General features: G+C 46.6%; 1 non-coding gene across 1 annotated transcript; it reads right to left on the minus strand.

Annotated features, from left to right (window-relative positions):
• Nucleotides 1-7978: 7978 nt before the first annotated feature.
• Nucleotides 7979-8051, minus strand: trnaf-gaa (transfer RNA phenylalanine (anticodon GAA)). The gene has a single exon. It is a non-coding gene; the product is annotated as a tRNA-Phe (tRNA).
• Between the last annotated feature and the right edge of the window lie 7022 nt (nt 8052-15073).

Consider the following 15073-nt stretch of genomic DNA (forward strand, 5'->3'; position numbering starts at 1 on the left):
ATACCCAGACAAAAGCAAACGCGTTTTTAATAAAATGCTTTTATTCATTCAGCAGAGAGAGCGTAAAACCTGGGCATAACAGCTGTTCCTTTTTCTGATCACCCGCTCTCTGGATACACGTCTCACCTGTCCTGTTCTTTTTTTTCCTAATTTGCTGATTATGCCTTCTGCGATCCACTCCTGCCCTCACACCTAAAGAAGACTATTTTAAATTTATTTGCGCGGTCCATTGTGCAATTAACACTTGTATGTGCTGTCCTTAAGGTGATATCACATAAAGGTGATATGTAAAATAATGTTTTTTTATTGTTATAGAGAAACATGATCAGATTTTCCCCGTATCAGAAAAAAAGATCTAAAGTATACTAGTTTGTCACTAGTATACTTTTAATACAGTCTTTGCTGTGCTCTTGAGGATCCTTGTGATATTTCGAGCTCTGGTTGAATGATAAGTGTAGCAGTTTAAATAATTTTCGTAGTTAGAAATTATGAAACGCTCTGTTAAAAGCAAGGGAGTTTTTATGTCCGTTACAGTAAAAGAAAATGCCTGACAAAGCAGGGCTTGGACAGATTCCAAGTGCATTTTTGCAATTTACGTTGCACTGTGCTGCTGTAATACAGTTTAAAATAATTAAAAGTCTAAACAGTATCAGCTTTATTTATGGGTTGCAATTTAAAAAAAGTCAAAAACCGCACTCAAAATGCAATTTAGAGCTTTCTGGCAAGAGGAGACACCCAAATTAATAATGTAACATGCCACTGCATGAACAAGGTTATACTGCTATTTCCTTAGATACGCGATTACAAAAATAATTTTTATAAAATTTTTAATAAAATGCTTTTGTTCACTCATAATCTGACAATTTCAGGAAGACTAAGGAAGGACTAAGGGAATTGTCATCTGTTGTGAAAGCTCTGTGAGCTCTGTGACTTTGAGACCACTTGTTATCCCAGGTTGTTTGAATTGCCACTTTTCAAATAGAGAAAAAAGAGCTGACTGACAAGATTTAAGATGTGGCTGTCAATGTTGGATTAAAAAAAACACATTGCCCGACGTTAGTTGCATTGCTTGAAAAATAATTTTATTTCGAGAGACTGGATAAGTAATTCAAGTGTTTTTTTTTAACTTCCTGAAAAACAAATAATAATTTAACTATATGTGCAAATGTTTTATGATATGTCGCTGTTGTGAATGTCTGTGGAGTGTATCTTATTTGCCTGTCTGTCCTGGCTGTGCTCTCTCGCTTGCTCACCCTCCCCTTCTCTCTCTCTCTCAATTCAATTCAAGGTGCTTTATTAGCATGACAGATCGGTACAATCAGTGTTGGGTATTTACTTTGCTTTGAGATGCCACTTTTAAAGGTGATATATAAAATCAAGGCTTTAACTTGCTTTAACTCCGCAAGTCTGAGTTCTTGTGTCTGTCCTATCCGAACCCGAAAGTATTACAATATATATCTTTATAGCAGGTGGTGTACAACTTTTTAGTATAGATTACACTTTTCTAAAATGTATTTAAAAAATAAAAATGATTACAATCTAATCTTTCCATGTTTGATCCCAAGATCCCAAGAAAAATACATCTAAACGGGGAGAAAGCTATGCTGAAAGTTTATTAAGATACTTAGACGACAAAGATATCAATTTATGTTGCATTTGTCTGATTGTGAATCAAAAAACACATATATTTAAACCCACGTTTGCGATTTAAATCAATATAAATGTTTATATTGTAACGCATAGGTGACTATTCATTGTTATTAAAATGACTTAAATTCGATCATGTTGTGATATTTAGAAATATAAATTTGTTTGGTGCGAGTGAGGTTTTATTTAATCTCTGACCCAGGGAAATGTTTTATTTTTTCAAAGAAATGTTTGTTGAAAAAAAAATAATGACTCCAGCAGGATTCAAACACACGGCATGTGAGGTAGGAGTCAGGAGCCTAACCCACAGTGCCACCAGCAAGGTCACATGCGGAGTGCTGAAAAAGTACTACAGAAACATTATCAACAGACAATGTACAGCGTGTACTATTCTTGTGTTGCGGTACATGAATATAATTATATCGTTATTAATTTCTTTAGATACGCGATTCCATATTATATTCCCTTTTAATCAAATTCTAAAAGTATGCTTGTTGACTCCAGTATCACATTAGTTAAAGACTTCGAAGCTTAAAATGTTTAGGGAGAAATGGAATACTGGTGTGTATTTTTTATTTAAAGTACAGAGACCAGCCATCTACTGTATGTTTATGTTCCAAAATTAATATCGTTTATGGCCTTCACACGCGTTCCAGTATGCTCCTATTCTTCTTATGCTCAGGAACTAAGATTTCCCTTCAGTGGTAAAATTCCATATGAATATACAATGCTAAAACGGGCACAGTAAAGACATTTACTGTAAATCTTTCTACGATCGACCAAAGGACCACGAGTGCCCCTGTCGGTCAACCAATCACGTACCACGGTATTTTGCGTCATTGCGCGTCACAATGCCCGACGCCTTAGCCAATTACCTCCGGTACGTGTCTGTACCGCGCACTTTGAATGGCTGCATCTGTACCTTCCAATCACTGATGTCGCTCTCCCTAAACCTTAACGTGATGTTTTGCAGATGTGCAGTGTGCCTTTACTCCTGTATTAAAAATGACCTCTGTTGTCGGGTGGAGTTGAAGGAGAACTAACTGCACAGAAAAAGTATGTAACGAGAAAATGTTTCTACACTTCAGAATGTCCCTTTAAATCCCTGATCACACACGTCGGTGTGGGGAGCGGGCAGGTAGAGAGCTTTTCCAGAAACTCATGATGTTTCTCATGGGGTGTTACCTGCAGTAGTATCTCTCTCCACGCCTTTGGAAAGAAAAGAGTGGCTCCAGTGCAGGGTAAGGTCAGAACAGCTGGTCTGATTGTCTTAGAAAACAAGAAACTAAAATCAACAGGGAAATTGAACAATACAGAAATCAGCACAGTATACAATAGGAAGCAAGCAAACAAAATGCTCAGCAAAAATCGTAGTTGAGTAAATTGGTGTAAAAAAAAATATTTGTAAGCAGAGCCAGTGCTGCGTGTGAAACACATCAATAGTTCAGCATTTCTGAAACATTTAATTGAATTGAAGAAATCCTCTCCTTAAACTTCAAAAAAGGATTATCTGTGGAGCCAGCAGGCGTAACACTGCAGTTGCCCGTTTCTCACAGGTGTTTGAAGTTGTGGATAACATTTAGTTAAACCTAATAACTGGTTGGGCCACCCTTAGAAGCAACAACTGCAATCAAGCGTTTGCGATAACTGGCAATGAGTCTTTTACAAAGCTGTGGAGGAATTTTGGCCCACTCATCTTTGCAGAATTGTTGTAATTCAGCCACATTGGAGGGTTTTCGAGCCTTAACCGCTTTTTTAAGGTCATGCCACAACATCTCAATCGGATTCAGGTCAGGACTTTGACTAGGCCACTCCAAAGTCTTCATTTTGTTTTTCTTAAGCCATTCAGAGGTGGACTTGCTGGTGTGTTTTGAACTTGAACTTGAACTTTATTGCCATATGTAACCGGTACTGGTACAATGGAATTCTTACTTACAGAAAGTCTCTTGATTGTAAAACAAGTGTAAAAAACAAGACAAAGTGCAAACAGTGCATCAAGACAATGTACAAACAAACAATAGACAATGTGCAAGTAAACATGTAGACAGTTTGAATGTAAACAATACAGACATGTAAACAATGACTGGAGATGTGCAATAGATAAGAAATCATAAAGAGGTAGATGGTGATGGTGTAGGTGTGGTCCGAGGGGGATGGCTAAATGTGTTCGCCAGTCTCACTGCTTGTGGATAGAAGCTATTGAAGAATCTAGTGGTAAGTGTCCGTATGCTCTTATATCTCTTGCCTGAGGGCAGTGGGGTGAAGAGCTCATGCCGGGGTGGTGACTGTCCTCTGTGATGGCCAGAATCACGGCAGCGGTCCTCATAGAGCTGTTTAATATCGGTGAGACCACAGCCGATGATCTTCTGGGCCATATTGACCATTCTCTGCAGTGCCTTTCTTTCTTGCGAAGAGGTGTTACCATACCACACAGTGATCCCGTTGGTGAGGACGCTCTCGATGGTGCAGCGGTAGAAGTTCACCAACACATGTATTGGCATCCCGCATCGCTTGAGGCACCTCAAGAAATAAAGGCGCTGCTGAGCCTTCTTCATGATAGAGTCAGTGTTCACAGTCCAGGTTAGATCTTTAGAGATGTGAATTCCCAAAAACCTAAAGCTGGTGACTGTTTCCACTTCCGTTCCATCAATACTGAGTGGGCTGTGAGTGTATGGCCTGTGTCTCCGAAAGTCCACTATTAGCTCTTTCGTTTTCTTTATGTTCAAGTCCAGGTTATTGCTATGACACCACCTAAGCAGCTGTACAACTTCATCCCTGTAAGTGGACTTGTCATCATCACTGATCAGTCCTATTATAGTGGTGTCATCGGCAAACTTTATGATGCGGTTGTTGCTGTGTCTTGCTGCGCAGTCATGAGTAAATAGGGAGTACAACCTTGGACTCAGACAGCAGCCTTGTGGGGTTCCAGTGCTCAGGGTGAGTGGAGTTGATGTTTTATTGCCTATCCGCACCACCTGTGGTTTCTCGATAAGAAAGTCCAGCAGCCAGTTGCAGACAGAGTTGCACAGACCTAATCCCCTGAGCTTTGTCACCAGTTGACTGGGTATGATGGAATTGAATGCTGAACTGTAGTCCACAAAGAGCATTCTCACATATGAGTTCTTAGTGTCCAGGTGTTCCAAGGCTGTATGCAGAGCCAGGAAGACAGCATCATCCACTGATCTGTTGTTCTGGTAGGCGAACTGCAAGGGGTCCAGGGACTCTGTGATGGAGGAGTTGATGTGTGACAACACCAGCTTCTCCAGGCATTTCATCACCACAGATGTTAATGCTACTGGGCGGTAATCATTCAGGCATGTCACTTTTGTCTTTTTGGGGGTTGGAACAATAGTGTTTTTTTTAAAGCAGGTGGGGACCATGGACTGTGACAGGGAGGAGTTAAAGATGTCCGTAAACACTGTGGTCAGCTGGGCTGCACATGTCCTTAGGACTCGAGGTGGTATCCCATCAGGCCCTGCAGCCTTACGGATTTTCACCCTGCTCAGAGTCTTCTGCATGTCCTGCTCTGAGAGTTTCAGAACAAACTCGCCCTGCACACTTGGGGTCTTCTCAGCATTGCCCGTGTTCAGAGCGTCAAAGCGGGCATAGAAGTGGTTCAGCTAGTCAGGCAGGGATGCGTTGTTCGTGTCAATCTCCTGGCTGCAGCCCTTGTAGCCTGTGATTGACTGTAATCCCTGCCACAGCCTCCGGGTGTCAGCGCACTGCGTTTCAAGCCGCACTCTGTAGCTCCGTTTGGCGCGTTTTATGGCTTCCTGTAATGCATACCGTGATTTCTTGTACAGCTCTTTGTCCCCCGATTTGAATGCGATGGATCTATCTTTTATTTTATTGCGAATGTCGTTGTTGAACCACGGTAATCTCACTGTCTGGGAGATTCCAAGGGAGAGTCTCATCCCAAGTGGTTTACAACCCCAAGGTCAGAGTGCATGGTTACTCACACTGGGCACCAATAAATGTAGGCATCCTCTCACGAGGCACCAATAAATGTAGGGGTTTGTGCATTTACTGGGCCAATTGTTAATTGTAGCAGTAAGTCACAAAATGATTCTCGAATGCCCATGGAACTTTCAACCAATGAGCGACCGTAGTTCCTCCAGGTAAAACTCCAGCTCCTCCTGGACATCCTCAGACTCAGCTCAGACAGTCACATAACGGCCAATGTGTCTGAGTGCCAGGACTTTTCCTTGTTCTAAGAGTCGAGAACGGATGTTGCCCGCACGTAACCAAAGGATCCACCCGAGGTTAGCCCAGCAGCAAGCCTCGTGAACCCACCGCGAACGCTCACCTGATCAACGAGTGAACTACAGTCAGAGCTGTGGACAGCTGAATATATTCAGGACTCGCGCTACATCGGGAACGAACCAGTCTTCTTCCTGTCTAAAGATTGTGACTTTCTCGGATCTGCAGTCACTTTTCTGTGTGCAAACTCTCGTTAGTTTAAGCCAACACTAACTAACCAGTCTTCAGAGAGCATCAGCAGCGCACCGCAACAGAAATCTCTCTCCTCCTTCTCCTTCTCTCACGTCGAACCAGCACTGCCTGGCACTGGGCCAAAGAGCGCCGATTGGACGCAGCAACAGCCTGCCTCTGCTTCTTTGCCTCCGCAGGACATCTGAATCCCCACAGAGCGGACTAGTATTCAACATTCTGCATTACAGCTCAAGAATTCAATTGTTACCTCACTCTGAGTTGATATCAATTGAATTCCTATGAATCATGTACTTGCTTTTGAGTATCTATTATACAAGTTGTAACAAAGTTCATTTACAAAATGATCTAAATGAATGATATACGGAAAGTATGTCCCTCTTGGTTTGTAAGTCTTCGTGATTGAATATATACCTTTTGTATTCTGCTAACCCTCACTATAAGATCTGTTATGTTGATATGCACATTTTATGTAATAATAAATGTATTTCTGTGTATTAGTATCCATGTGTGTGTGCGTTGCTGAGTTATCCCGCTGGGTCGGTCTTCTAATAACCATCAAAGAATCATTTTGTGACATACTGCTACAATTAATAATTGTCCCGGTAAATGCACAAGACACCTACATTTATTGGTGCCTCGTGAGAGGATGCCTACAAGCTCCTCCAGTAAGGACAGTAGGCTCTACTGTACACAGAGAGGGGTGGGGATGTGGATTAAGCCGATACCCTGGCTTCTCTCCAGACACAGTTGGATGAGCTCCTCCAGTCAGGACAGAAGGCACTACTGTACACAGAGAGAGGTGGGGTGCGGAACAAGCTGATACCCTGGCTTCTCTCCAGACACAGCTGGATGAGCTCCTCCAGTGAGGACAGTAGGCTCTATTGTACACAGAGAGGGGTGGAGGTGTGGAACAAGCCGATACCCTGGCATCTCTCCCGACACAGCTGGATGAGCTCCTCCAGTTAACACAGGTGGCTCTACTGTACACAGAGAGGGTTGGGACAAGGGAACAAACTGCCCAGCCTTGTTGTTAAAGTCGATACCCTGCCTACAAGCTCCTCCAATTAGGACAGGTGGCTCTACTGTACACAGAGAAGGGTGGAGGTGGGGGTGTGGATTAAGCCAATACCCTGGCTTCTCTCCAGACACAGCTGGGTGAGCTCCTCCAGTAAGGACAGGAGGCTCTTCTGTACACAGAGAGGGGTGGGAGGGGGGAACAAGTTGATACCCTGGCTTCTCTCCAGGCACAGCTGGATGAGCTCCTCCAGTCAGGGCAGGAGGCACTATTATACACAGAGAGCGGTGGGGGTGTGGAACAAGCTGATACTCTGGCTCCTCTCTAGACACAGCTGGATGAGCTCCTCCAGTCAGGACAGGAGGCTCTACTGTACACAGAGGGTGGTGGGGGAGGGGAACAAGTTGATACCCTGGCGTCTCTCCAAACACAGCTGGGTGAGATCCTCCAGTCAGGACAGGAGGCGCTACTTTACACAGAAGGGGGTGGGGGAGGGGAACAAGTTGATACCCTGGCGTCTCTCCAGACACAGCTGGGTGAGCTCCTCCACTCAGGACAGGAGTCTACAAACACTGCTGGATGAGGTTCTCCAGTTAGGACAGGAGGCTGTACTGTACACAGAGAGGGGTGGGAGAAGGGAACAAGCTGATACATGTTTGTCCAGTGCGGGACAAGCCAACACAAGGGAGCAAATTCGCAAACATCCAGGCATCGTAGTGTAGCAGGGTGTAACGGAACCGCTACACTATGGAAACCTCCAGGGTCTGCTGCTGGTGTCTCGCTTGCGTTTCGGGCTGAGAAAGGGAAGCGTCACTTTAGGCAGGGGGCGCTGGAGAGAGAAGCAAAGGGTGCGATGAAACAAAATGCCAAAACCCAGGATTAAACCAGGGACCTTTAGATCTTCAGTCTAACATTCTCCCAACTGAGCTATTTCAGCTGTGCGGACAGGGTCTTTTCTTTTCTCGGGGTAGGAGTGAATGTTGAGTTGCCCTTAGAAATGAAGCAGAGCACTTCAACGGTACTGGTGGGTGGGTGTGTGTGTGTGTGTGTGTGTGTGTGTGTGTGTGTGTGTGTGTGTGTGTGTGTGTGTGTGTGTGTGCGTGCGCCCTGGTGATTCTGGGAGACAGATCGAACCTGGGCTAAAAGAGAGGGGGCTTAGCCCTCTTCCATTTGCTAGTTCAAAGTTGTACAACCCATTTGTATCTGCTAGGCGGCACAGCCGTCATGCACAAAGAACGATTTGAAAAGCGTCAAAGGCAAGTCATTCCGACCAAGTCATGGTCGTTTGTGTTTTCCATTCAGACGCAAAATGCGTAAATGATCTCTCGGCTCCTCGGTTGTAATTTCTGCTCCGTAAAGGAATCACAGCACGCGTCGGCTTCCAGCACGCTGGGTCGGGACACTGCCTCCGCCGCTGCCACTGCCTCTTTTTCACCCGACTCTGGCAAGCCTGCGTCCCTCGGCCTTCGACGGCCCTGCCCTCCACCAGGTGAAGTCACTCTCCCTGCCACACCAACTCCTGCCGGCCCAAGTCCAAACTGGCCCCCACTCCAGGTCCAGCCCCAGAATGCAGTCCTCCTGGATGGGTGCGAGGTAGCAGGGGTGGCGCACCATTGCTGCCTAGACGGAAGGCAAGCACCTGTTTCCCCCTGACTGCAGCGAGCTGTCCCGTTACGGTCCTTAGCCGCAGGCTGGAGGCCTCCCATCCTGAGGGGTTGGTGCCCTCAGTGTCGGGGAGGACGCCCGGCCGGAGTAGGGTTACCGATGAACCGGTGTCGAGTAGGGCCAGGCAGGGTTGGTCCTCGATTTTGCTGTGGAGGTACAGGCCCCGGCTACAGCCGACTCGCCCCACGGTGGCGTGAGGGGCGCCAGTCTTAACAGCGCTCTTCGGAGCGGGGGTTGAGGTGTTCGAGGGGCGGCCTTCCCCACGCTGAGCCGCCCCATTCCCGTTTCCCGACGCCGATCGGGGAGTGCGAGGTTCGGGTGTCCGGCAGAACCGGGCTCGGTGTCCCCTCTTCCCGCAGCGGTTGCAAATCAGCGTGCGGGGCTGTTCCGCGGGGGTCGCTGCCCGGGCTGGCTCCTCTTCCCCTTCGCTGGATTCCTCTGTCGCCGTCTCGGTCAGCCGGCAGGGCGCACTGCGTCTGCTGGCACTTCCAGTCACCCCAAACACGGCCTCAGCCCGTGTAGCAAGGGCCAAGGCCTGCTCCAGCGATGTTGGCGCGGCCAGCTGCACGTGGAGCTGCAGCTCCTCGGGTGAGAGGGCCTTGAGAAAGGCCTGGAGAGCCATCTCCCGCTGCGCCTCCCGGGGGAAAGTTGGGTATCCTCGGCGGGCGAGGAACGCAACATCAGCGGCAACCGGGCCCAGTCGCTCTCCTGGTCGGCGCCGCCGCAGGGCCAGCCTTTCCCGCATCAAGTCCGGCGCCTCCTCTACACCGAAACGCAGCTGGAGAGCCGCCTCCAGCGCCGTGTATTCACCTCTGTCCTCCTCCGGGACGTCCAGGAGCACCTGGCAGGCCACTCCTTCCATCTCCGCCCGGCTCCAGCCATTCGTCCGGGCCGCGAGCTGGAACTGCGCCTCGTAGATTTCCCACGGCGCTTCCCCATTGTAGCGATCTGGTCGCACCCGCGCCGATGGGTGTGGGAATCGCTGATCGGCTCCGGCAGGGAGAGTATCCTCTATCTGGGGTGCCCGCTGACCAGGAGTAGCGGCCAGTCGCCCCAATTCTACCGGCAGAACCACTATTGAATACCCCTGGTAAGGGCTGTGGCCACCTGTCGCACCCAGGAGTTGCTCAGGCTCCCTATGTGCGCTGCCGATGGGTCCTGTTTCTTCCAGCGTCAGCCGGCGCTTAACAGAATCAGGTAGTGTCTGCCACGAGTTGTCCATTCTGCCCACTTCTGACACCAATGTAGCGTTTGCAGGTTCTTTTCAGAACAAGGACAAGTGGAGACGCGATTAACAAACAAGCATTAGCTTTATTCGTTTACAACCACACAAAACCAAACACAAGATTTACACACACATGAGGAGACTGACGGAACACGTACACATATTTAGGGTGGTAATTACCTAACAACACACTATACTTTTACAGGACTACACAGAGCACAAGAATTACTAGGACATTATTTACACAGGTAGGGTCAGCCGCTGGTCATCCTGCTGACCCTCAGACTCTCCCCGGCTACCACTCCCAGCATGCCCAGCGGTACTACGAGCGCCTAGGGGCGCTTCCTCCTCACCACCAGGCGAGGGTGTTACAATATGGACTCCCAGGAGGCTCCCATACTTCGGATTCTTGCGTTCTTATCAGAACATACTGATGTGCAAACATATTCATTACCATATTTCAAAGCATTGGAATAATATATGTCGTACAGCAACACAAAAACAGGAAGACAAGTATCACAGCTACTATAATCGGTGTTAGTAACTTAAAGAAAAACATTCCCCCTGGCCCAAACAGTGATTCTAACCAGGAGAGAAATGGGTGAGGCTGTAGAATGAGGCATTAAAGCACATACATAACAAGATGCATTACATTTCTTTAACTTTACAGTATGATTTATAAGTTTATACCACAAATTACTCATATCCCCCTCATTATCAGTTTCATTCAGCCAGTTTGTATACAAAGAGGCTTCGCATTTAGATTCTTCCTCTTTCTGGGTGGTGACAGGCTTCCACATAAAAAGGAAAAAGGCTGGGCACATCAGTCCCAAGCATGTGATCCCCATCTATCCCTGTGGAGACATCACTCCTGCGCTTTGCTCAGTTCGTTTATGACCTTTTTACAGTGGGAAGCATGAATTCAGGGCACCCTTTCCGTGACTTTCACAGCAGTCGCAGTGGTCAGCAGCCTTGGTACGGCCCCCTCCACCTGAGTGAACACCACTTCTTTTTCCTGAAGTCTTTCACCAGAAGAGTTATTAGAAAAATCTACACATTGTTCCACTGCCTCAGCTGTGCCGTTTTGCAGAACAATTCTAGCTGAAGTTGTAAAATTTCTCTTTGGTCCGTTCCTGCAAAACATCTTATTATGAACAAACAAATCATAATAATAATGTGCATCTAGGGGAATCAGTCCCAAGGGTAACCCCCCCTTAAAACTATATTGTTCTACCCATCAGGTTCTGCCACTAGATAAGAGAACCTTTCCCATGAAATCATTTTTTGACCTTCATGATCCCTTCAGGGCGTACAATTAGCACAGAAGCAGCAGCTTTAGTCCACATGTTTTTCAAGCAGGATATTAACAGTATGATTATAACGAATAATACCAGACACACAAATATGTATTGAACCAGAGACCCTCTCCAGGTTCCTAGCACAGACTGTAGCCACGCACCAATGCCCCAATCATCTGGATTCTAATTATGATATATATTTTTCTTCATCATAGATGTGCTTTGCTAAGTCATTAATTTACTAATAATTGTCTAGAATACAAGTACTGTTTAGTCTTTGCTCACCTAAACAGCTGTCTATCACCCTAATAGAGAATGGCCTAAAACTGTGATTATAGCGAGGAGCATACAGTTATTTCCATTCTAATACATCTGAGTTACACTCAGACTAAAAGCAGGGCTATTTACCCATGCCAATAAACCTAAATAATCACCTCTATCAAGGGGGATTACTCCCATGAGCATCTTTTATAGCAATACAATCCCAACAGGAGCTCTGATTATTATTTGTGGCTGACTGATAAAGTATTGATTCCATATCCGCATTTATAAAAGTAAAACTCCTTACACTTAACAGGTACACTGTCACCCCCCCTCAGGAAGCTCAACAAACACAGAAACAGTAACAATATAATAATGTTCACTCAGTCTCTGGTGCAGTGGTTCGGTGTCAGCGCAATGCGTAGATCCAGCGATCTCATCCTGTCACTCAGATGGCAGAGTCGGTAGTCAGTTGCACTTGATATGGTCCTTCCCAGCAGGGTTGCAACATCTGGCAGGGTATATCTTCCTCACCCAAACCCACTCGCCAGGTATCAGGTCGTGTCTTCCCTCTACTGGAGGTCTCCAAGCGTCCAGCACCTGTTCACCAGCCCCGTGCACCACTTCAATTAACAACCTACAATACTACAATAAAGAATTAGCAAATTCAACAATCCATTAGCCAAATTCATTCCTCCAGGAAGTTTCGTTGATTGGCCTGTGATGATATCAAACAGGCTCTATTACACAGTTCTGTTTGATCCAGCCCGCATCCCATGGTGTTCCTTCAGTCTGATGTCTAGTCAATCTTTTCTGTTCCTTCATTCCACTGTTCCAGCAGACTGAGGGTGATCTCAGTCCATCTCACCCCGAATAATCCAGCCACAGCCTGTCCCTTGATCATAATACATGCGGTAGGGCAGTGCCCACCAAGGGCTTATCTCCATCATCAAGTGTTTGGTAGACACTGAGGCAGTGACAGCAACCCACTGGGAAAACAGATTATAAGAGCCAATGTTGTAAACATTTGCTACTGCATGAAAGGTTTCTCAGGAGCAGGCCTTTTGAGCTGTAGCACCTGCACCTGAACTGTAGTTGAGTTCCTTTGATAAGCATCACATTGAGATACCACATAAGTGGCTACTGCTTCAAACACGGTCCCCACCCAGGTTTGGGTAACCGGCACACCATTTGACTCACACCCAGGTGTCCGACAGAGTGCATTAGTCGAGCTACAAAGGGCATTAGGCTGTGAGGGCATGCAGAGCGTCCAGTGTGCTGGCAGCACCACACTCTTTTCTAACCATGTCCTTTTCTCTGCTTTAGAGGCTTCAGCCTGAATATCCTGTAGCTGTCCCCTTTTCACCAACAGAGGTCTCACAGGGGTCTCAGACTCCTGTTCTACCAGGACTGTGCACCTGACAGCTACATCTGCAAAGTTGTTCCCTCGAGTTACTGGAAACATTTCTTTATTATGTGATTTATACTTTACCACAGCTACTTCAGTCAGTAGCTGCAAAGCTTCTAACAGTTCAGAGACAAACCCAGCATTCTTGACTGGAGTCCCTTCCATGTTGGGGAAATCCCTATTCCTTCACTGCCATCCAAAATTGTGGCATACACCAAATGTATATATACAGTCTATATAAATTGCTACAATTTTCCATTTAGCATATTTACAAGTTTCAATTAAATATTTTCATTCGGTCTGCTAGTTCTACACCAGATTATTCACAGTTTATACAGCCAGGCAGGTAGCCTGCACAACACATAAACACGGCCCCTTGGCCACCGCATCAAGGGGTCCTGAATAATAATAACCCACCAGACGATGCCTATCTCCATGCTCCTGCACCAGCACAATGGCTCACAACCCATTTCTTTCACTTACAGACAGATTACATACAGATGATCAGTCTGAGGTGAAGAAAGATGTGAAGACGGGGGTTTGAATTTAATCCTTTCTGTAGGGGGTTTAGACTTCTAAGTCACAAGCTGGGGTTTATGGCAGGAAAGGGGGTTAACTGATAAGGATTGCAGATGCAAGCTAGGAACCCCCCTGGGTGTAATGTTAAACTAGGAACCCCCCTGGGTGTAATGTTAAACTGACCATTTGCCCAGAACATCGTAAACTGGCCAAATACCATGAACCCCCCTCTTTACCATCAGACCGAGTGACGTCAGAAACGGAGAAGAAAACACTATATAACCCAAAAGTTTGTAACAGTACGTGGAACAATACTTCGGTTTTGTTGTTTCTTGCGGGAAACAAGACTTCGGCTTTATTGTTCCTTGCATGCAATAAACTCATCTGTTTCACTTCATCTCGGGATCAAGAACCTTATTTCTTCTGTTACAACAAATTTGGCGTAGTCGGCGGATGCTCCAGAAGGCGCAGAACTTCCCATCGGCAGGAGAGACGGTCAGCGCGCACATAACTAAGAGGTAAGGACTCCTCTTTTATTTAAAAGTCCCGACTCTCTCTGACCGATTGGGAAATCTCTGCTCCCTGCGAGAATCGCCCGAGATGACGGAGTAAACGTGAGTTTCTGAATTCCTCTGGCCCGGGGAAGGCACCGGTGTATGTAATGGGTTGTTTGCTGTAAGCCCAGAATTTGGTCTGGCAGGGGTTCCGCGGTATTGTGTACAGGCGTTCGAAGCTGGTGTATGCCTTAATTGCGCGTGGAGTTTTGAACGGGTTTTGGACCCTTACCGTGAAGTCAGGACTGGTGTGGGTCTTAATTGCACCCGGAGTTCTGAAGGTCAGAACTGGTTTGGGTCTTAATTGCACCCGGAGTTCTGAGGCTCTGAATCGGTGTGGGCCTTAATTGCGCCCGGGGTTCTAGAGCAAGTGGTGCATTAAATGCACGTAGTTCAGGACTGGTGTGGGTCTTAGTTGCACCCGGAGTTCTGAAGGTCAGAACTGGTGTGGGTCTTAATTGCACCCGGAGTTCTGTGGCTCGGGATCGGTGTGGGCCTTAATTGCGCCCGGGGTTCTGGAGCTGAGTGGTGCATTAAATGCACGTATAATCCAGGATTGGTGTGGGCTTTAATTACGCCCGGGGTCCTGAGATTAGCTACGCCTTGATCGTGCACAGATTGGCGTGGCGTGGTTTTTTTTTTGTTTTAAAGGAAACAGGAGTAGAAGAGATATATGTATGTATGTTTTTGGTGTTTTCCTTGTTTGTGAAATACATATACACACGCGCGACACTGGCATGGGCGCACCTCATAGTGGGGAGCGGGGCATTTAGTGGCAGGATTTGGGGGACGTTGAGACCCGAGAATCGCCCTGATTGAGCTCAGTGCGTAAGTCCACCCCGGGGCAAAAGCAGTGATGCTGGCGTTCTGGGGATGGTGAATTACTGATCAAGAAAGGGGGTTTTCGAGGTCTCGTTTCTTACCTGTGAACAGTGCGGTGTAAGTCCTCTCTAAAGTCTCGGAGAGGCATTTAGATCTGGAGGTAACAGACGCCCTTAGCTGAATGAGTGCAGGAATGCACAGGTTTTT

Source organism: Lepisosteus oculatus, chromosome 14, assembly GCF_040954835.1.
Source record: "Lepisosteus oculatus isolate fLepOcu1 chromosome 14, fLepOcu1.hap2, whole genome shotgun sequence".
Taxonomy (NCBI): domain Eukaryota; kingdom Metazoa; phylum Chordata; class Actinopteri; order Semionotiformes; family Lepisosteidae; genus Lepisosteus; species Lepisosteus oculatus.